Consider the following 21,437-nt stretch of genomic DNA (forward strand, 5'->3'; position numbering starts at 1 on the left):
AAGTTATGAGACTTTATAATCAACCATGAAATATAAGGATCCCATCTGATATTTTTCAGATAGGTGTCTATTTTTATTTGGTTGTTCTTCTTTAATATTAATTCATTATCTTAATCTTAGTTTTGAAATAACTCCTAGTAATTACTCACAAACTATTTATAACAGAAGCTGTTTCACTCTTCCTCCTAACATGAGCAATATCCATTATTTTTTGATACATAATGATAAAATTATAGACTATAGAGTTAAAAATCAGTTAGGATCTAAATATCAGCAGACAAATCCACCCACAGTGTGACTAGACAGATGAAACTTATCTTCAGCTACATGGTGGTGATAGCATACCTGTTGTTAAAATCTCCTTTCACTAACTGCAAATCAGTGTTCCTTTCCTCGATTTTATGATTTTAATTAAGCTATGAAATGAAATAGTTCCCTGGACAATGTTTTGTTGTCAGAAGAAAAACAAAACAAAAAATGCACAATTATTTTGTTTCTTCTGAGAGGATCACAAGAAATTGGTAAAATATAATTTTTTACATAACAACTGTTTCGGGTCTTCTTACATGATAAAAAAGGTATACTGAGGATCAGGAGTCACTGTTTTGCAGAACATTTAATCTTTTTAGGCACCAAGGTCTTTATTTATAAAATAAAGAAATTCTAATAAAAGTATTTGACAGATTTCAATACCTAGTTGTGAGTCAAGTCATCACAAAACAAGAATGGAAAAATCCTTCTGTTCCATAAATACCTTTTAACTAAAATTACTTCATGGAGATATTTGCCCTAGCAAAAATCAAAATTATATTTTATAAAGTTTTAGGAATTAAAGGGAATGTAAAGGATGAGAAATACTGATACAAGTTAAAAAAAAAAATAGTCAACTGAAATAAAACAGAAGTCCCAGAAAGAGAACCAAGTAGACACAAAGACTGAAATATAACTGAAATGTTTTTTCAGAGAAGTCAATGAAGAATGGACTAATTAATAAATGTGACAATTGGTTAATCATATGGAAAATAAATGAATAAAACTGGAGCCTTACCTGATATTGTAAAGAAAAAACGATTTCAGGTAGACTCAAGGCTTATATGTGTAAAAAAAGTTTTAATAAAATTTAAAAGCAAAAATAGTGTTCTTAAAGAGGACACGATCATAAAAACATGGACTACTGGTGTAAAAACTGATAAGTTTGTATATCAAAATATACAATCTTTTATAGATTGAAGAGTGTACAGACAAGGCACACACTGGAAAAGTACATATAACACTTAAAAATGATAAAGGGTTATTATCTAGAACAGGTAAAGAGCTACCTTATATCAATACATAAAAGAAAGAAAAATGTACATAAGAACAAATTAATGAGTTTTATGTTAAGAAAAGAAAAAAGCTCAACCTTAATCAGAAAAATCAAAATTAAAATAATGTGTTATCACTTCTCAACAATCAGGTTGGCAAAGTATGCAAGGCAATTTAAAAGATGCAGGAAAAAGGGCCTATAGGACACAACATCAAGACATATTATAAAGATATGATAAGTAAGGGGGTATAGTATGGGTTCAAGGATAACATAAACTAACCAGTAAAACAGAATACAGAACATATAAATAGGTCCATACATACAGCGTTACCTGATTTTTGACAACAGTAACACCATAATTCTGTGAATAGTCATGTGAAAATATGTATTTTGACTCTTTTCTCACATCATTAACAAAAAAAATCAGTTTTGGATGGATCAAATATTAATCATGACATGTAAAACAATAAACTCTTTGCAGAAAAACAGAAGAAAATCGTTATTCCCTGATTGTGGGTAAAGATTTCTCAATGGGGTCCCCAAAATGCTATGTATATATACATTTTTAAAAATAGGTAAATGGCTACATTTTAAGAATTTATATTTACCATGGTGCCTGGGTGCTCAGTCAGTTAAGCAGCCAACTCTTGATTTTGGCTCAGGTCATAATCCAGGGTTCTGGGATCGAGCCCTGCACAGGGCTTCACACTCAGCAGAGAGTCTGCTTCAGGATTTTCTCTCTACTCTGCCCCTCCCCCTGCTCTCGCTCTTTCTCTAAAGTAAACATTAAAAAAAAAAAAAAAAAGAATTTGTATTTAAGACACTGTCACCAGCTAGATCCCAAGAACCGGCCTTTACCGCCTACCTGCTTATACTCACTAACCTGTCTTAACATTTCTCCCTAAGTTCTTCTTTCTAGCTTTCCTCTTAACTCAAGTCAAGGGAAACCGAAAGCAAAGCCCCAGGGGATGGCAACTGCGCTGACAAGACCTCTGGCCAGCCCAGACCAACCTAGACCATTGGAACGAGCCCTGCCTTGTGCCTCCACAGACCTCTGCAATGACCCGCCATCTTTTCTACGTCATTATAGTATTAAAATCTTCACCCACGGAGGAGCCTCAGCCTCATGTACACAACCTACAATGTGTCTAGGCATGTTTCCTTAAGGCCCAGGCACGACCTTCGGCCACCTCTATATACCAGGACAGGGCTTCCCTATCTAAATATTCATCCTAACCCTAAACGAAAGGAGCCCATTCACCGTCTCTGGGAAGGGTTGGGAGCAGAGGGGGGGTAGTCACAGCTTTGGAAACTATTCCCCATGATCCCCTTTTATCTGCTGCAAATAAAAGTTTCCTTTGTGCCACAACTCAAACTGGTACGGTTTCTGACTCACCGAGAAGTGAACTGACCTTTTGGTTATAACACGATCCGTACAATGAAAAGGCGACACATGAAATGGAAGAAGATATTCACTCCTTTTATATATATTTTTAAAAGATTTTATTTATTTGTTTGAGAGAGGGGGTGAGCACAAGCTGGAGGCAGAGGGAGACAGAATCCGAAGGAGACTGTGCGCTGAGAGCGCAGAGCCCCACTCGGGGCTCGATCTCACCACTGTGAGATCATGACCTCAGCCAAAACCAAGAGCCTGCCAGCCGCTGAACTGACTGAGCCACACAGGTGCCCGCCACTTGTAAAATGTTTGTATGCCGTTAGAAAACATACTTGTGATTACTATTGAAGAGATAATAACTAGAAGGGAGAACAATGTTAACTCCCTGAGTGATGGTATTTTGTTCGTGATCTGGGAGCTGACTATGTGAGTAGGTGCAAATTAGGAACATTTACTAAGATGGACACTTACGATACGTTTACTTCTTTGTATATGTATATGTTCAGCAAAAATTGGCAGAACTAAAAAGAGAAATAGCCAAATTCAAAATCACCGCTGGAAATCTACCATACCTCTCTCAATAATTAATAGACAAAACTATGTTCTAAAGAAACGAAACCTCTGTGTGAATGTAGAAGCTTTGAACAACTTGATTAGGAAATGTAACTTAATTGATGAATATAAAGCACAGGAAGAAAGAATTACAGAACACACCTGTTATTTTTCAAGTGCATATCAAACATTAAACAAAAATGGACACAGGCTGAGTCAAAAAGCCAGACTCAACAAAAATATTAATATTTAGATGGGAAAGGCGGATAAAAGATCCTACAAGTAATAAAATGATATTAGTAAGGTACTACCCACAACTTACGCCAACAAAGTTGAAAAAGTATATTAAAGTTTCAAATTCCAACTGAAACATAACTTTTTAAAATCAGCATAAAAATAAGTAGAAAGTCTGTATCGACCTAGATCTCTTAAATAATTTAAATCTGTAATGAGTACTACCATACACATTCAAAAAATCTCCAGAGGTTTAGAGAGTTTCAGGGCTGATTTCTTCTACATGTATAATAAAGAAATAACACAAATTTTATATAACATCTTCCTGAGAACAGAAAAACAATAAATAATTCCTGACTCATTTTATGATGACGGCACATCTTTGATACCAAAAGCAAGTAACATTACTGACCAGAATACATCATAGGTACAGGTGCAGAACCACCTGATTTATGACCAAAGTGATACTATAATACATTGGGATTAAATAGGGTCTTTTCAGTAAATAGGGCTAGGTCAATGGGAGCACTTGATCCCCAATCTTGTAAGATTGTAATCAAAACAATCAATTCCAGATTGATAACAGCTATCATGGTGACAGGTAAACCAGTAATACGTTCAGAAGCAAACATATTTTTTAAAATATTTTATTTATTTATTTGAGAGAGAGAGAGTGCGTGCACATGCATGCATGAGCAGGGGAAGGAGCGGAGGGAGAGGGAGAAGCAGACTCTGTGCCATGCGTGTAGCCTAACTTAGGGAAATACTAGGACTCCCAAGATCATGACCTGAGCGGAAGTCAGATGCTTTACCAACTGAGCCACCCAGGTGCCCCAGATGCAAACACTTTTTCAACTGGACCTTGAAGCTTTGTCTTTAGAGGAAAAACTAAGTCTGACTATATTAAAGTAGTAATATTATCTATCAACTTGTCATTACAGTGTGAAAAATCAAGCCAGAATGTTAGAGATAATATTTGTTACACACGTGTTCAAAAAAATTAGTCATATTTATAATATACAAATAACTACTACAAATCAGTAAGGAAGGACAAGCAATCCAATCTAAAAGGGTAGAATATTTGAGTAGCCACTTCACAAAATATCCAGATATCCAGTAATATATAGAGTGTTCAACCTTATTAGTCATCATGGGAATGGTAATTACAAGAACAATAAGATCCCTTTATACATCTGCCAGAATGGAAAAATGGAAAAGTCAGAGAAAGCTGTTGACGAGAATGTGGAGGAACTGAGACTCTCATATATTAATGGTGATAGTAGGAACTGATATAACCGCTTCGATAATATCTGTTAAAGATGAACAAACTCACTCAATTTTACTCATCATTTCTGACACCAGATTTGGACCCATTAAAAATGCAGACATGTGTTCAGCAAAGGTCATCTACCAGTATTTCCATCATAGCACAATTCATAATATGCTAAAGCAACACAGATGTCCATCTATAGTAGAATAAATAAATTATGCAATAAATTTGTAGGAGTTTAACACTGTAGACAAGTTATTTCAGGCAACAGGAATAACAGTTCATTTGAGTTAACAGTAAATGAAGTGGAGGCTGGCGGGGTTTGAACTAACCTGCCAATGAATTTGAACTTGAAAATGAAAGCAGTTTGTCTGAACCCCATGTCAGGGGGTGCATATCTAGTGGCTAGGAGAGAAAGGGTTTGGGAAACACAGCAACTCACAGAAACAACACAGGCCACTTACCGGGTGCAGAGGCTTCTGTTCTAGGGGAGTCAGCTACGCAAGTATGTTCAGTTTGTGGTAACTGAGCTGTACACATATGATCTCTACCTGTTCTGTATGTGTGTTACATTGAAATAACGAACATTAAACAAAACATACATTAAAACCCAGATGGTATCTATGAGATTGGCAAAAAAATTATAAAATCAAGTAACAGTGTTTGCAAGGGTAAGGGTTTGTAGTTATATTATTCTGCCCAATAAATTTTTTTCCTGAATATATACTCCAGAAATCTTCCATGCTGGTTACAAAGGGATACACATGAGGTTTTTCATCATAGCTTTGTTTGCAGTAGGAAGTGTTGGCAACTTACCTGTCTGTAAACAGGGGAGTGGATAAGTAAAATACAGTGGATATACATGAACGAATACCGGATAGCATCTAGAAGTAATTAACTTAACACACAATAAAATATAGAGGTCTTAAAAATATGTTAAGTGAAAGAAAGAGGAAGAGAGAACGAAAGCAAAGGACAGCTATTCCACAAAACTGTCCCTCAAAAATATCCATATCATAATCACTGCAATCTGTAAATATGCTGTGTTACAGAGCAAAAGAAACTTTGCGAAGATGATTAAGTTAAGAACTTTGAGATTGGGATATTATCCTCAATTATCTAAGTAGCAAAATGTAATCTTCAAGTCTTTAAAAGCAGAACAAGAAAGTAGAAGCAGAAATCACAGTTTTGCCACATGAAGACTCCACTCACCATTGCCGACTTGGAAAATGGAGGAAGAGGGTCACGAGCCATGGGATGCAGACAGTGGCTAGAACCTGGAAAAGGCAAGGAACAAAATCTCTTCTTGTTTCTAGTGCCTCCAGAATCAAACACAGCCCTGAAAACACCTTTATTTTAGCTCAGTGGGACCTCTGTCAGACTTCTAATCTACAAAAATGTAGGATAATAAATCTGTGCTATTTTAACACACCGTGATGCTCTGTTACAACAGAAAACTAATATATATGTCAAAGGTCATGAGGATATAGACAGAGTGGGGAAAAATAAAACCCTAAATTAAACAAAAGATGAAGCCTGTAGAGATGTTTAGTAAATTTGTTTTTTTTTTAAGGATTACATTACTATTAACCTAATTACTTAAAAGATTAGAATAGAGAAAAGTCCCTCACCTAAAAGTTCAGAAATTCTTTTTTCTTAATCTTATATAGAAGAGGGTTCTTTATCAAAGCATGAAACTAAAAGGAAATACATTAATCATATTATCTACCTTTCGAATAGAAATCATATTTCATAAAACAAATGTCAAGAAATATTCATACAGCCATTGAAGGGAAACACCAAAGCTCTTGCACAATGTGGGAATTCCTGGAAGTCAGGCAAGGTACAGCTGAGTGACAGTCATTTCTACTTTATATGTGACCAGAGGGTCTCGTTCTCACTCATGCTCCCGCATTACATGGGAAAACCTAAAATGCGGTTCTACATTATTCTTCTCCCTTCCAGTGATCAGGGGCTGCTCTCTCATCTACTTGCCCTGATCTCTCATTTTTGCCTGCCATCACTTTCTTAGAAAACAACATGAAAAGTAAAAATAGGGGCTCCTGGGTGGCACAGCGGTTAAGCATCTGCCTTCGGCTCAGGGCGTGATCCCGGCGTTCCGGGATCGAGCCCCACATCAGGCTCCTCCACTGGGAGCCTGCTTCTTCCTCTCCCACTCCCCCTGTGTTCCCTCTCTCGCTGGCTGTCTCTATCTCTGTCAAATAAATAAATAAAATCTTTAAAAAAAAAAAAGTAAAAATAAATTTATTTTAATCAGCTATTGCTCTGAGCTAGAACTTTGCTTTTTTTTTTTTTTTCATTTAATCCTTTCAAAATTCTAATAGGCTTTAAAAAAAAATCTTCACTTTGTTGATGCCCAAAATGAGACTTAAGTAACATCCTCAAATCATAGAGATTAACATCCTCAAATCATAGAGATTTTAAGTAATGGAGCCTAGATTTGAAGTTATGTTTGTTCTGATTCTAGAGCTGGTTCTAAAGTTCTTTTCATTATATAAAATTATATTGATTTTAATTTGCATAGGGCAACATTTCTTTTTCTACTAAGGCAGTGAGTGAAATAGTTATTGATTATCAAGAGTGCTTTTCAAACATATAACAAGGATGCACACATACTCTGAATTACTTTGAACAGAAATAGGGCGGAAATAAAAATTTTAAAATCAAGTAAAAAATCCCAGCCTCTTTTTTATTGTTTCCCTTGAATTCTTAGAAACCGTATTAATAAAGACCGTTTCACAGCACTTTAGAGTAAAACTAAATAAAAAGTTGATTACCCCATGATATCGTAACTATTGCTCATGCTCTCTAATGGAACAGAGAAGCTAGTTTAAATTGAGACTCGATTTTTGAACTTAAAACTAATAGAAACTTTATTTAATAAGTGAACCTAGCACCTTTTATTAATATGATTCTTCTCTATACTAAGGGACATTTCTATTGATTGACTCTGTTCAATAACACGGATTCCCCCATTTATAGAACCTCGGTCTCAATGAAGCAAACGTAGACACTGAAATCAATAAAACCCTCTACGTGTTATGCAAATTAGTGTAAAACAAAGTTCCATATCATCTCACCACATTACCCATGGTCTCTTAGAAATCTATTCCCCGGCTAAGCTATTTTTGTCACCTAGCTGTTATAGTCCATAAATGGTTTGTGTTTGCTCAGAGAGCTTCCAACCAATGTTAGAAGAATTATATATTCCAGTAATAAATATCCCTGTGTTCTGATAGTCAACTCAGGGGTAGTTTGGGTGACTAGTTGTGTATTAACACTTAGGTGGCCATTCACAGTAGCACTGGGAATGTTTTTTGATGTCATTAATGTTTGGTCTATCAAATTCTTCTAACAATGTCTGTTTTAAAAATAAACTGCCAAACCTGGCCTCTTTTTTTTAATTTTTTAATTTAAATTCAATTTAATTAACATACACTGTATTATTAGTTTCAGAGGTAGAATTTAGTGATTCAAGTGCCCTCCTTAATGCCCATCACACAGTTCATTCCCCCAGCCACCTCCTCTTCAGCAACCTTCAGTTTGTTTCCTCTAGTTAAGAGTCTCTTATGGTTTGCCTGCCTCTTTGTTTTTATCTTATTTTAATTTTCCTTCCTTTCCATTCCCCTATGTTCATCTGTTTTGTTTCTTGAATTCCACATATGAGTGAAATAATACGGTATTTTTCTTTCTCTGACTGACTTATTTTCTTAGCATAATACCCTCTAGTTCCACCCACATCATTGCAAATGGCAAGATTTCATTCTTTTTGGTGGCTGAGTAGTATTCCATTGTAGGCATCAGGGAAGTACAAATCAAAACCACAATGAGATACCGCCTCACACCAGTCAGAATGGCTAAAATTAACAACTCAGGAAATAACAGACATTGGTGAGGATGTGGAGAAAGGGGAACCCTCTTACACTGTTGGTGGGAATGCAAGCTGGTGCAGCCACTCTGGAAAACAGTACAGAGGTTCCCCAAAAAGTTAAAAATAGAACTACCCTATGACCCAACAATTGCACTACGAGGTATTTATCCAAAGAATATGCACATAATGATTTGAAGGGGCACATGCACCCCAATATTTACAGTAGCAATATCCACAGTAGCCAAAATATGGAAAGAGCCCAGATGTCCATCAACAGATGAATGGATAGAGCCTTTTCCTTTTAAAATTGCTCCTCTGGCATGTCCCCATTATGACTTATAGTAATACTTTCTGGAGATCACCATCCATTTATCTCCTAGTAAGAGCAGTTCACTTGTGTAGCATCTATTAAATTCGTGCCTGTTACTGCCAAATTATCAAAACATGAAAGTAGAATGTTAATCATGCCATTATTGGTTTTTCTTTGTTCTCTTCATCTTTATTTTTAATTTTCTACTAATTAATTGAAAACTGAATGTAAACAAAAAGTATATAATGATAACTAAGCTGTAGTAACTGTCTTCAAGGAACTCTTTAATCCCTAAGAGGTGAAAGAAAGACATCCAAGTATTTCATTGCAGTGCGGCCCGGGTTATGGTGGAGATGATACAAAATGCTATGAGCACACAAGGCAAAGTACAGGAAAAAAATTACTCTTTGGGAAGGAAGAAGTGGACAGTCACCAGGGAACGCTTTCATAGAGAAGAAAGTCTTGTAATGAATACATACCTGGGCTGTACAGACTATACCTAACCATGAAAAATATTCTAGGGCCAAAAGAGATTAAATCCAGAAAAACAGCCTTCTAATAAAAGTTTGTCCTAATTAGGTTTGTGCCTATGAGTGCTATGTGTTATACATTACATTCCTCTAAACATCATCTCATACTGCTCATAATTTAATTTCTACAACTGTGAGCTAGGTAGGGTAAAAATCACTTTATCTTATATATGAAAACTCTGAGGCCCAGAGAGACTAATGACTTGCCCAGGGTAAACAGCTACTTAGTGGTATCTCTAATTTTGAGTATTGATTTAAAAAAAAAAAAAAAGCAACAAAGCGAAAGTATGAAAGAACAGGATGTAATCATGTTTTCAGGATAAAGAGCCTGAGATACAAGTTAAAAAAATGTATCAGACTTTTTGGTCCTAAGTATTGAAAACAAATGGGCTAATTTAAGCAAAGAGACAATTTCCTGAAAGGCTCCTGGGTGGGAAGCTCACAAATCCCGAGGAAGAATTTAACCATTAGACCTCACTGAGAACAGATTCAAAGAAGTCACAAAGACCAATTGGGAGATACGATGGGGACTTTACTAGGGGTGCTGCAAGGACTGAGCTCCAACTGTTTGCAACCTTGTGTTAGCCCTCTCAAAAGTTTCATTTTCGGGTGTCTTTATTCTCCCTGGCTGGCCTCACTTGGTTCATGTGCCAGAGGACTGCAAATCCTTCAGGGACCTCATGTGGTCCCGAAAAAAAAGGAATATGTCATTACTAAAAGAAGAGGAAGTAATACTGGGCAAACAAACAAACATTCATCCCTATCCCCAAAGAAACCTGCCCAGGACTGTACAGCTCTGGCACATGGCTTTAAAGCCTGCTCCTGCAGTTGATGTCCATCTCTCTTCTCATTTCAACACTCTTCCATCTTGTTATTGTGCAATCTACAGGTGACATGAAAAATGTAATTACCACCCAAAATCTGGGATAGATAGTAGTCAAAAGGCCAAAAAAAAAAAAAAAAAAAAGGAATGATACAGCAAGCAGGAATATACGAGTAAATACTTGACCTTTATTTTCTCAATTGCTCGCAAGGTTGTAGTGAATTTTTTTTTTTACTTTTTTTCTTTGCAACATATTTTGTCTATTTGTCTATCCTTTAGCCAGTCTCTTAGCTGGTCAGCTGTTTTTGCACATAAGTCTGACCCAAATATTCATCATGCCCCAGGGATAGTGCTTGTGAAACTACCTACATGAGGTGTGGTAGTCTTCCAATAATTATATCCACGGGGATTCAAAGTACAAAGAGGAGATTAAAGAATATCTGGGCTCCAACTATATCCTCTTACCCTCTGTATCTGGAAGCAATTGTGTTTTCCCTTCACAGTAAATGTCAATCACAACTCTCAATGCTTTAACTCCCTTTTGTACACAATGGTAGCCTCAGCTTCCAATCCAGTGGTCACAAGAATGTACCTCCTGGTAGAACCATCCAACCTTCACTACCAAGACCTCTGACCCAGCAGATACCAAATTCATGAGGACCGGATTAAATATTTAAATTGTGGGTCATTTTGTATAAATTTAAAAGCATCACCCCATCTTTAATCAATGATTACTAGATCTATATATTTTGGCTAGGGGAAACATAGAAACTTTTTTTATTTTTTTTGCTCTTTTAAGTATATATGACCTTCCTTAATTGACAGAATAACATCTCCCAGCTGGCACTGGAATTAAGTTGTCATTGAGCCATTTCATAAAGCCAGCTACTTGTGGGTGTACAGAAACTCATGGAAATCTTCTGCCTACTGTCCATCCTTCAATTTGGTAAGTGTTCTCTGGAAGACACTGATTTCATCATTATAATGCATTAAGTGCTAAGTCCAGAAAAATGGGGGACAAAAGAAAAAATAACCTAAACAGAAAAGTAGAAAAGCTATTATTCTAATAAGAAAAAAAATCTATACTGCCCTTCCTTTAGACAAAAGAGATTCAGTTTAATCAACCTGCCGCAGGGGAGTTGGTTGGTCCCTTTCCGGTATTTGTACCATTCTACAACTACAGGGTTGACCGCTACTGCTGACAATTTAGCAACTTAATAGTTGCAATCACCAGGCCAGCCTTGATAAGTGGAAATTTGTTTTTGGATCATTGCACTTTTTTATTACTGCCACACTAAATAAAAAATTCATGAGGGCACTAAGCAAGTAGTGGGGTGACTGCAAAAACTGACTCTAATCAAGATAAGAGCCTTCCTGTCCATTGGATTACTAGTCTCAACTAGACATTGGAGATATTTGGTTAAGCATTCACATGAGGCACAGATATTTTTCAGGCCTTTAATTCATTCTGAAAGGTCCACTGGCATAACTTTTCTCAAAAATAGTCCTTGTCACTAGTTCATCAATTTTTCTCTTTTCAGACCCCTGACCTTCCAGCCAGTTTAATAGAAATGTTTATAAATCCTGACTTCAGCTATCCCACTTTCTAGAGCAAATGATTAGAATATAATCATCTAGATAAAAGTCCAGAGGTTCTTTTTAGAAATTCTGAAAAGAATTTTTATAGTATTAAAGAACATCGGTTCTGGAATCTATCTTAAACTAGGTTCAAGTCCCAGTTGTGCCAGGCACCAGGTAAAATGATACTGGGCAAATTACTTTTCCTTATTTGGACAATGGTAAAATAACAGTGCCAATGCTAGGGGAGATATTTTGGTGATTATATACATTAATACTTGGATAAGAGACGTGACAAAAGGTTTGGGAAATGACAAGCCCTCATTACATCTTAGATATTATTGGATATTATTATAGTTCATATATTTATTCAACAAACATTTACTGAGCAACTTCTATGTGCCAGCACTTCGCTGAACTGGTGTACAAAGTAAATGTGAACAAAGCCAAAACAAACAAAGTGAGAGATAAGCCTAAAATCAGAGCACTTCACCTCCTGACTACGTATTATAAAAACTATGTCTTCTTAGTATCTGTAGCCGTTTTGACCTAGATTATTCCATTGTGCATTTCTCCTAGGCTGCCCAGCAGTGGAAAGTCCATTCAAAAGCAGCATTTAAAGTCTATAAGAGCAGGCCCTAAAACATGTTGAAAATATTCTAGTCCTCCTCCTTCCCAGTCTATTCTTTAGACAAAGCTGTAGGTAAAGTTTTCTGGGCCCAGTTGCAGTTCACAGTGGATGGACAGAGATAAAATGAACATTTCTTTCTCTGTAATTAAAACAAAATGTCTTCCTAATGATTATGCCAAGAAATATTTCTGGCTCTCAAAGGTCATTTGGGATAGGCTAATGCTGGATCCAGGGTGGCATTGTCCACATCAGCAAACAAGTATATAAGAGTGTTTAGTCCGTATTGAAGCCTTGAATGCAGACTTTGGTCATTTTTTCCTATCGATAAACCCCCCTGTGGGCAATTTGTCCTATTGGTATAACAAGCTCAATATCTAATCCCATACATAGCACCTAGATTTTTAAGTCTTTCTTTTGAAATAACTATACTTTTTATGGGCTAAAAATTATCCCCCCACAATTCATATGTTGGAAACGCTAACTAACAGCCCGTCAGAATGTGACTATATTTGGAGTTCAGGCCTTTAAAGAAAAGATTAAGTTAAAATGAGACCATTTGAGTGGACCTTATTCAATCTGAATGGTATCCCCATAAGAGGAGGAAATTAATAACAACCATAATAAACAATAATAAACATAAAGGCTTACCAAAACGTTAAAAACAGAACTACCCTACAATCCAGTAATTATACTACTAGGTATTTACCCAGAGAATCAAAAACACTAAATCAAAGGGATGCAGACACCCTGATGTTCACATCAGCAGCAGTATTTACAAGAGCCAAATTATGGAAATAGCCTAAGTGTCCATCAATTGATGAATGCATAGAGAAGATGTGGTATATATCTACAATGGAATATTACTTAGCCATAAAAAAGAATGAAATCTTGCCATTTGCAATGATGTGGACGGAGCTAGAAAGTATTATGCTAAGGAAAAAAGTCAGACAAAGACAAATACCATATGATTTCAGTCACATGTGAAATTTAAGAAACAAAAAAAATGAGCAAAGGGGAAAAAGAGAGAGGGGCAAACCGAGAAACAGACTCTTAACTATACAGAACAATCTGATGATTGCCAGAAGGGAGGTGGGGAGTGGGTTAAATAGGTGATGGGGGATTAAGTAGTACACTTGTGATGAGCACCAGGTGATGTACAGAAGTGCTGAGTCACTATATTGTATACCTACAACAACATTACACTGTATGTTGACAAACTGGAATTTAAATAAAAACTTTTAAAAAAAGAGAAGGAAATCTGGACATGGAAAGACACCAAGAATATACACAAAGGAAACACCATGTGAAGACACAGAGAAGTAGCCATCTGTAAGCCAAGGAGAGAGGCCTCAAAAGAAACCCAACCTGCCAACAAATCTAATCTTGGACTTGCAGCCTCCAGAATTTTGAGAAATACATTTCTGTTGTTTAAGCCACTCAGCCTGTGGTATTTCATTATGGAAGTCTGAGCAGACTAATACAGTTTTACGGACACTTCCTATACATCCTCCACTGCAGCTTCACTTAATGCTAATATCTTACATAACCCTGTCCAATTCTCATAACCGTAACTAGATTTTTGATGATGTATACAAGAAATTCCTAATTTTTTTTTACTTGAATTCCTTCCCTTTTTTCACTCAGATTTTAAATATTATCACAGGGCATGGTGAATTCAGGCTTTAGTTAAATGATAGACAGGCAAGGGAAAGTAGAGAAGAAAGACAATTTTAGCTTTCTCCTAAAAGGAAATACTTACTTCTCAGAATTAGAAAATGAAGTTGAACTTTTTCAGACCATTCCAAAAATTTACTGAGTTATTCACAAATCTTTTCATTCCAGTTATTAGGGTTCAACATCTTTCTGATCAATATTGTGTCACATGAGAAGATTATGAGGCTGTAAATTTTACTTTTACAACTCAGAGGCTCTATATTAATCACTGAATTTGTGTTCAGTAATTGCAAATCTATAAATCTGAACATATACAGAGTATGTGACATTTTCCTTTCCATGAGACAAGAATGTTGGCATTGTTTCTTGTCACCCTCTTGCTTTATATTACCCAATCCTATCAAAAACAACTATCCTACAATATGACTTTTTTTTCCCTAAATCATTCCCATTAAATTGTCTTATGGCAAGCATGTACCTGGTGTCCTAGAACTACAGACAAGATCTTAGATGATCACAGACCATAGCATAATTAGCTGATGGTGAACTGGGTACCTCAGAATGCTAACTTACTTCCCTAAGAATGGGCAGAAGTCTTAATGTCCTTCGTTTTATCTCTATCCAATAAACATTGCACGTGTCTCTGAGGATCTGTTTCCTGTAGTCTACTCTTATACAAAATCTTACCAGTTAGAATGTTTTTCTCTTCAAGAAGCCACAATAAATTTTTACTTACAGAGGCAAGGGAAAAAAAGGGAAATTTATCGGAAGGATAGTGGGTAACTTACAGATTAAAGATAATTTTTACAAACAGCGTTTGGAAGGACAGGAACAAGGCCCTCTCCAAAATTCTTCTACTCCTTGCCATTCTTTCACCAGTTTATTCAAAATTCAAATTCCCAGGAGAAAATCTCATTATCCTAGATTTGGTCTGAGACAGTGCTCAAGCCCTAAGTGAAGTAGAGTGGGCTGGAGTCAAGGGACGATACATCTATTAATTACAGAGTATGGAGAAAGAATTTTCCACCAAAAGAAAGGGTAGAAGAAATGCGCTGGAGAAGTAAAAGACAGCAGCTGTCCAGACAATGCTTAAAGAGAATCTAGAAGAAAGTGAATCGTAAGTCTGAGGTAATGGTATTTTAAGAGTTCCAGATTTTTGTGGTACAATGCTAGCATTGCCTGATTTACCCTTTTCCATATTCCTACCAAATTACTCATAAAAATCCCCAAATAAATTAAAAATTTAAACAGGACCAGACATAAGAATATTAGTCAAAAATCTTCCAGATCATAGATGGAATTGCTTTTCATTAAGCAAAGTTAGAATATGGCCCTTTAGCAGAATAGAAGAAAAATACACAGGATAACACTATGGAAAATTCCTACCAATCAATTTCAACCACATGCCTATAACATATTTTCCATATAGGAGTGACTTTTAATGAGACCAAGGAGCTATCATTTCTAACCTGTTGCCCTTAATCCACTCCATTAGGATCTGCTTTGTCTTCAATACTTCAGAAGGCATCTTTCGACTCAGTATTTCCAGTTTTATGTTTATTCAAAGGACATCATGATTGATGTAAATGTTTTTATTGAAAAATATTCAACTATAGAATGAAAGGGTTGGTGGAATGCCACACTGAACAGATTTTTAAAAGCCATTCCCGGACACTGTGAAGTTTAAAAGAAAAAATCAAACACAAAGACAAAATTCCATAAATGTTGGTAAGGTAATAATGTAATACCTACCATAGAACAAACAAATTGGCAATAATGCAGGATAAAGAAAACCATGAAGTAACATATTCAGAATGAAAGCCAAATAATGTATTCAGTCACGCAAATTTTCAGAAATTTCATCACATAATCATGCTTTTTGAAAATATCATTGGAGGTATCCCAGAAAGGAGAGAAACAAGTATAGGAGGGTGTCCTGAAATATGAGAACATGTGAAAAAATATATCAATCATGTTTACTACTGTCTAAACAAACAAGACCAAAAATGTACGCCAACGATAATACAGATCTGAAATTCTAAACAACAGTAATACAATGTTAGCCATGGCATAGAAGGTAAGTAGGTGTAAATACCGGAAGGAAAAGTGATTTGCTACAGTCACTCTTGACTTTTAGGTAAAAATGTAAATTTATCAAATTGATAGGTAAAAACAAAATATGAGCCACAATTACTTAGGGAAACTGTAAAAAAGAAAAAAAAAGTTGACGAAACAGACTCAAACTTTCAAAAGAGTTACAAAATACTGTTCCAACTAATGAGAGGAAAGGAGGAAAAATATCAGTGAAAATTTCATGGCAGAAATGAATGCTGATAAAATACTATACAGAGATTTCTGATTCTGGCCAACATGGAATAAATGGGATCAGATTTACCCTTGTCACTTAAACATCAAAAAAGAAAAAAAGACAAAATATAAGAAATAATGATTTTCAGACATCAGACAGCAAGCACTGCAAGGCTGTGATCCTTGAAAGAAGAGAAACAACAAGGTGGGCCCATGATTGTACCAGATTACTGCCTGAAGGTAGTTTCCAGGCCACAGCAGAGTGAAGGGAAACTCTAATTGAGGAGACAGAGGCTGGAGTTCAGGAGAATTTACAGAGCAAAGTACTGGAGAAAAAGGATTGCACACTAAAAGAGATAGATAAAAAGATGATCTTTTTCTCTATCAATCAATATTTATATGTAGAGAGAGTGTTGAGACTCTGAAGAAGGACTCTTAGAGTGTTGGGGTTAATAGAGAGCATGAAATCAGCCATAATACCATAATACCTGGCTTGCTAATATGTAACATGGAGGCCGCTGAGGGTAGGGAAGGTTTTGGAGAAGGGCATAGGCCTTTGGAATGCCAAGGCCTACGTGACCACTCGCCCTTGGAACACTGTGGGGCTATGCTTAATAGAACATGCCCAAATTAGCCTATCATATCTTTCGGTAAACAGATCCTCCCAGTTTCAGTAAGACCCCTTGGCAACATCATGTGCTTGAGGAACAGTGATAAGGATTTGTGGTTATCTTGAAGGACCAATAAAAGCGGGAGCAAAGAAGAGCAAAGCATCTTCGCCTCTGAGCATTGACCCCCTTGCCTTCTTCTCTCTTTCACAGCAAAGTTTGGAGTAATCTTTCATCAGTCGGTACAGGGATTGCTGGCTATTCCCAGCATTAGAGTATTTAGCTGAATGTAGAGCTGTGCAGTGGAAGGGGGAAACTATCCAACACTGGAAAAAGAGGAGTAGGAAGACATAGGAGTAGATACAACAATTGTTAGAACTACTGGGTTGGGAATAATTTGTATTCCTACCAGTCAGAGTTAAAAGACCTTATAATACATGGAGGCATAGTGTAGAAATTATAGAAGATTATCACCTTAGTACCTGGGATTAATTTAGCCTTACGCTAAGGCTGATTAGAATCTGTTAGATCAAAGCTTAAAAGTGAGGCTTAAAAAGATCCAGCTAATTCCAAATCATTTTACCCCACACTAGAACAAAATCGAATACTATCTAAAGGAATATATCAAAATCTAAGAACCAATAATGAAAAAGTCACAATATCTGGCATTCAATAAGAAATTATCAGGCATGCAGGGTGCCTGGATGGCTCAGTTGGTTAAGTGTTTGACTCTTGATTTTGGCTCAGGTCATGATCTCAGGGTCGTGAGATCAAGCCCTACCTCAGGCTCAGTGCTGAGTGCGGAATCAACTTGAGACTCTCTCTTTTGCCCTGCACACTACTCACACTCTCTAAGTAAAATCTTTTTTTTTTTTAAAGAAATTATCAGGTATGAAAAAAGGAACAGAAATATAACAATAAGGAGAAAAATCAACAATAAAATCAGAATGAGGAATGAGGTATAATGGAACTAGCAGACAAAGATAATAAAACATGTCTCATATGTACAAGAAAAAGGAAGAAAACATGGCCATAATGAAGAAAGAAAAGGTATAAAAAAGACACCAATGAAAATTCTGTAGGTGAAAAAAAATATACCTTGTGAAATGAAAAATATAACAAATGGAATTAAGAGCTGATTAGACACTGCATAACAAAAGACTAGTGATTAGTGACCTTGTACAGAATTGAGATTACCCAAAATGAAGAAAGAGAGAGGGGCACCTAGGTGGCTCAGTTGGTTAAGCATCTGCCTTTGGCTAGGTCATGATCCTGGGGTCCTGGGATCAAGCCCCACACTGGGCTCCCTGCTCACTGGAAAGTCTGCTTCTCCCTCTCCCTCTGCTGCTCTCCCTGCTTGAGCTCTCGCTCTCTCTCTCTCACACACATAAATAAATAAAATCTTAAAAAAAAGAGATAAAATATTAAAATAAGAAGTATAACAATACTCTGTGGTACGGTGTAGAATGGGATGACATATATTTAATTGGAGTGCCAGAAGGAGAAGAGAGATGACAGAATAGAAATAATTTGAAAGAATACTTGCAAAAATTTTCCAAATTTGATAGGAGCTGTGTACCCACTGATCTACAGAACTCAATAAACTTCACTGGAAGAACCTTTAAAAAAATCACATCAAAAAATACTGTAATCAAATGCTGAAAGTCTCTAATAAAGGGAAATAAATATCTTAAAACCAGACAAAGAAAAAAGACTTTTATATATACAGAAAAACAAAAATAAGAATAAAAACAGACTATTAGGGGCCATACATGCCAGAATACAATGAAAATATATCTACAAAAGGGAAAGAATTTTTTTTAACTAAGAATCTTTTACTCAGTGACAGTAGCTTCCAAATTTGAAGTTGAAACAAAGAATTTTTCAGACTGACAGACTGGTATTGTAAGAAATTTTAAAGAAAATCTTTCAAGGGACAGGAAGATGGTGGTGGAATAAGAGGACTCTAGGCTCACCTCATGCACAAACACAACTAGATAACCATCAAATCATCCTAAATACTCCAGAAATCAACCTGAAGACTGGCGTAACAAACTCCACAACTAAAGAGAGAAGTGGCCACATCAAGTAAGGTAGGAAGTGTGGAGATGTGGATTAGGAGAGAAACAAATCCTGACTGCTGTGGAGGGAAGGGCACTGTGGTTACAGAAGGGCATAGGAGAGGATCACACAGGGGAATGTACAAGGAGAATGTCTCCCCATAGCTATTGGCTTGGAAAACAAGAGGGGCTGAATTTTGTGAATTCTTGCAACAAGCAGGCTTATAGTCTAGAGTTTCAAAGTCCAGTGAACATGGCTGGGACAGAGCCCAGATGGCACTGTGCTGCTCTTGGATAGAAGGCAGACAAACAACCTGGGGGCAGACAGCATGGAATCAGCAAGCTGAAGAGCACCTGGGTCACATGGGGGGGGGGGCTTGGGGGAAGGGTTATTGACTCTTCTCAGAGCCTGTCCCTGAGAGGCAGCATTAGTCTCTCTAGGAAAAAGAAGCTGGCTGGTGCCATTTCCCTCTGCCACCCCTCAGCATAAACAGAGAGCCACCCATGGGAAGCAGTACAGCACTGACACTAGCTGCCTAACTTGCTCAAACTAAGCCCCTCCCGCACTCCCCCCCCCCCACCGTGCCCCGTGGAACTGCCCTTTTCAGTCAACATTACCTAAGTCCCAGTGTGGCAGGACGCCTCCCCAGCAGTCCAGCATAAACCCCTGCCAACACCACATCTCCTGACCAGAGAGTTTTGCAGGGCCTCATTCCTGGGTGAGGTAGTGACAGGTCTCATTTCACAAGCAGACCAGAACACACCTAATTAGAACTCATCATATTCAAGTCAGGAACCAAACACTGCCCACAACAGTCAAAGAGAGCCTCTGCAGACGAGTGGCCTGGAGGACAGAGCAGCTAGCACCCAGTAGCAGAATGAATACCACACACACTGCTGACACTCCCTGAAGTGCGAGGCCCTGAGCACTACATGACTTCTTCTTCTTAAGGACATTACTTTCAGGAGCAGGAGATATAATTGCCTTTTCTAACATAGAAGCAGTCAGAGACTTAAACAAAACGAGAAGACAGAGTAATTTATCCCAAATGAAACAATAAGGTAAGGTCATGGCCAGAGATCTAAGCAAAACAGATATAACATACCTGATGGAGAATTTAAAGCAATGATCATATGGATACTCCCCGGACTTGAGTAAATAACAGAAGACATCAGTGAGACCTTTACCACGGAGATGAAAGAGTTAATAAAGAATCAGTCAGAAATGAAGAGTGCAATAAATGAGATTAGGAATAGGCTTGATGCAATGAACAACAGGCTGGAAGAAGCAGAGAAATTAATTAATGACCTAGAAGACAAAATAATGGAAAGCAATGAAGCTGAGCAAAAGAGAGAAAGAATTATGCAAAATGAGAATAGACTTAGGGAACTCAGTGACTCCATCAACAGTAATAACATCTGAAGTCTCAGAAGAAGAGGAGAGAGAAAAGGGGGCAGAAAATTTGTTTGAAAAAATAGCTGAAAACTTCCCTAATCTGGGAAGGAAACAGACTTCCAAATCTAGGAGGCACAGAGAACTCCCATCAAAATCAACAAAAGCAGGTCAACACCAACACATATTGTGACTAAATTTGTAAATTATAGCAATAAAGAAAAAAATCCTAAAAGCAGAAAGACAAAAGAGGTTATAAACTTACAAGGGAAATCCCATAAGGCTAGCAGGAGACTTTTCAACAGAAACTTTGCAAGCCAGAAGAAAGTGGCATGGTACTTTCAAAGTGCTGAAATAGAAAAATCTGCAGCCAAGAATATTCTATCCAGCAAGGCTATCATTCAGAATAGAAGGAGAGATAAAGAGCTTCCCAGACAAACAAAAACTAAAGGAGTTCATGATTACTAAACCAACCCTGAAAGAAATATTAAAGGGGACATTTTGAATGGAAAGGGGAGACCAACAGTGACAGTATAAAGGTAGGAAACACAAAAGCAGTAAAAATGAGTATTTCTGTGAAAAATCAGTCAAGTAACTCACACACACAAAAAAAGGATATAAAATATAACATATATCTAAATGTGCAGAGGAGAAAAGAATAGGTTCAAACTTAAATGACCATCAACTTAATATAGACTGCTATATGCAGAAGAGGTTATATATAAACCTAATGGTAACCATTTGTAAAAATCACTAATAAATGTGCAAAGAAGAAAGAGATCCAAATATATCACTAAAGAAAACCAGCAAAATGTGAAAGAGGAAAAGACAAGAAAGGATAAGAAAATCTCTAGAAACAACCACAAAACAAGT

The 21,437-nt window shown here is 36.8% G+C and overlaps 1 long non-coding RNA gene across 1 annotated transcript in view; it reads right to left on the reverse strand.

The window, feature by feature from the left end:
* LOC123788336 (uncharacterized) overlaps positions 1-21,437 on the reverse strand; it is a 603,154-nt gene that overhangs the window by 244,557 nt on the left and 337,160 nt on the right. Inside the window, exon 2 of the long non-coding RNA XR_006778474.2 lies at positions 5,971-6,035. This is a non-coding gene — a long non-coding RNA (uncharacterized LOC123788336). The remainder of the gene's footprint in view (positions 1-5,970; positions 6,036-21,437) is intronic.

The sequence above is a fragment of the Ursus americanus genome, chromosome 20 (assembly GCF_024610735.1).
Source record: "Ursus americanus isolate L20-20 chromosome 20, mUrsAme1.1.p, whole genome shotgun sequence".
In the NCBI taxonomy this organism is placed as follows: domain Eukaryota; kingdom Metazoa; phylum Chordata; class Mammalia; order Carnivora; family Ursidae; genus Ursus; species Ursus americanus.